Source organism: Suricata suricatta, chromosome 5, assembly GCF_006229205.1.
Source record: "Suricata suricatta isolate VVHF042 chromosome 5, meerkat_22Aug2017_6uvM2_HiC, whole genome shotgun sequence".
NCBI lineage: Eukaryota > Metazoa > Chordata > Mammalia > Carnivora > Herpestidae > Suricata > Suricata suricatta.
The window spans coordinates 10,781,785-10,785,103 of record NC_043704.1 but is presented as its reverse complement, the minus strand read 5'-3'; positions in this window follow the sequence as shown (position 1 = coordinate 10,785,103).

The following is a 3,319-nucleotide window of genomic DNA, read 5'->3' as shown; positions in this document are numbered from 1 at the left end:
CTTTCTTTAGGAAGGAAGTACAGTGATTTTTTAGAGTTTAATTTAGTGTTTTTGTAATAGTCTTCACTTTAGAGATATTTTGTTAACTTGATTTTGTTATCAATTATCTCTCTACCTGTTTTCTCAGAGATACTAAATATTGGTATTCTTTGAAAGGTATTGAAGCAAAAACAATAATAAAAGCCAAAGTATCCACTTTATATTTTGCTGTGAAAAACTAAAAAAAATAAAAATAAATGGGCATGTGAGTGGTTCAATTGGTTAGGTATCTGATTCTTGATTTCACTCAGGTCATGATCTCATGGTTCATGAGACTGAGCCCTACACTGGGCTCTCTGCTGACAGGGTGGAGTCTCCCTCTCTTTCTCTGCCCCTCCCCAACTTGCACCTGTATACACGCGCACATACACTCTCTCTCTCAAAAATTTAAAAAACGTTTATTAAAAACGTTTAAAAAGAAGTTTATAGGTCACTCAGTGCAGTTCAGTTTTTTGGCAGACAGGAGCACTGTAATTTTTAATAATATTTGCCCAAATTTTTCATACTAAAAATTCATTTCTAAAGGAATATCTTTCCCTTGTATTGAAAAAGGCATTTATTTCCATTTGCATCTTTTTATCAGGTAAGTTTTTTCTCCCTGGAGCTCCCAGGATAAAATAAAGATCACGTTGTTTAAAATGGAACACATCACGGGGGCCAGAATGGCCCAGGAAATAGGTAGAAAGGCTGCACATTTGCTTTATACCTTTGGCTTTTCATGTCTTGTGTCCCAGGCTTTCAAGATCTCCAGAAACCCACCCAGCTCTCCCTCTGTTCATAGCTAATGGGGTAACAGGAGAAACACAGGCTTTGAAGTCAAATATTGTCAATAAGCTACATGATTTTGAGAAAATTACTTCATCCCAAGAGCCTATTTCCTCATCTGAAAATGAGGTTAATGATGGAAATCTCACAGTTTTGTTGTGAAGATTGAGTGTAAATTACCTAACCTCGCACACAATAAACAGATCTATATTCATATTAGAATCATTATTGTCATTTTCATTCTCTCAGTGGCATGGCTTTTAATAAGTACCTTCTTCCTGAAATGACCTTCTTCAGCTTGGTCTTGCAAATCCTTCCTCTCTCCGCCTCAGTTCCAGCCCTGGGATGCAGCTCGGCCCAGACACTGAAACAAAGGAAGAGCAAGGCACAATTAGACGCTGAAATGGCTAATAAACATTGCTAAACCTCTATAAGTCTGATTGAAGAAAAGAGAGAAGGCACAATAAAAAAGATTGGGAATGAAAAACAGAAACAGAAATACACATGCACAAATTAAAAAGAGAAAATTATGAACAATTTTTACCAAATTTCTGAGAACTTAATTCAAATAGGTAATTACCCAGAAAAATATTAATGACCAAAAATGACTATAGAAGATATAGAAAACCTGAATGGTCCTAGGCCATTTACAAAAATTTAATCTCTAATTTAAAATCTTTCTCAGCTGAGTAAGTACATGAAGTTTATTACAGTACTCTCTCCACTTTTTATTATGGAAAATTTAAAGTATATTCAAAAGTTAAAATAATAATTTCTCACATAGAAATGTTTTTGCAGGTAAGTTTTATCAAACATTCAAGAAAGAGGGATTCTAATCTCTCATTAATTTTTTCAGATACTAGGAGAAAACAGTACAACTTACTTTTTATGCTAATATATTCTTGATGCCAAAAATAGACAAGAATGAGACAGAAAGGAAATTTTGGGGCCGGAGAAGCTATACTGGGAACTGGGGCATGTTGAACTTTATGGTGACTTGGACTTTCAATTTTTATCATCCTTCCCCTTTTATGTTGTAATTTATTTTTTTTAAACTTCAATCCTTCTGCTAATGCCTGATAAATCCACACACTTGCAGGATGGTGTTGCAGATGGACATAAGGAATAAAGCCTGTCCTATACATACAGAGACCCAGAGAGTAATGAGGAGCCTCTAGACCATGTTTTCTAGGAAGGAATCCTAAGCAGAATAAACAGTGAGGATGTCAGTGACTCTTAACGGTTTTGCTGCCCCCTCCTGTAGGTGACTATTCTAAAAAATGATTTCATCTGATCACATCTTATGAATCAGCCAGGTACACCCACAGAAGCCCTATGGTCATGGCTCAGGACAAGCTGATGCCTGCCCTCTGCTCATCTCATTAGAAGTGAAGCCCATGACCTGCTGCCCCTGTCCCCCATGAGGTTACATCAGACACATCAGAGATTCAGAGCTATCAACTACTTCACTCCTATGGCCCTCCAGCCAGTAGTGCGTTCTCATTTGAGTCATAGACCCATCTATACACTGTCTTGCTAAGCGAGACCAATTTTAGTAGCTTCAGAAACTAAAATATTTTTGCACTTGGCAATTTCCCATTGTCCAAGGCTAGATCATTGCTAACAGAACCCATGTAAACAGGGATGGGCATGAAATATTTAAAAGACTGACATTATCTGTCTGATTGATGTAGAGAGTTCATTTGGAAAGTACTAAAAAAATAAGTTTGGTTATACTAAGCTAGACCCAGGTGAGAATGGTGTTACTTGTTTGAATAAACCATGGGGGTGGGGGATGTCCAGCATTCTTTTAGCAGCAGTGCAATTTTAGTGAATAAAATTATACATAAATCTTCAATACATAAAATCAATGAAATCGGTGCTGGTCTTCCTATAGCAGGAAGATGGGAGATTCAGAAATTCATCCACTTACTATCTCCTTTCCTCTGAGTCAATCCTTCTAGACCAGAGAATACTTCCCTCGACACTGTGGGCCCAGGGCACACAGCTCAAAGTCCGCTGCCATGTGACATTAAATTTCCACTTAAAACCTTTGTCACAAAGTTATCCATAATATGGAGTTGGGAGGTTTATGTAAAACAGACACTCCATTGTATCAATGAGAAAACTGTGAGGAGGGTCTTCCTGACCTGTCTGAACTCCACATCTACCCAATGGCAGAGGCAAAAATATTATATATGCACTTTGACTCCCACCTCCTCCTATTTCTACCACACTCACTATGTACACACCACTGAAGTTTTTACCAATTAAATAGAATTGAATTGTGGAACTTGTATCCATTACTGACTCCTGTATTGTTAACTATTCCCATACCTCAATGATATGTGTACACACTTCCACACAGTTCTAAGGATATGTGTAGCAGAAGTCCTAGCAAGGCTATGGATGAGGCCTGAAGAGATAGATGGTCCAGCCACACACACACACACACACACACACACGTTATCCATAAGTATCACGGTGGCCAGAAGCCTCCCAGGTATTACTTGAA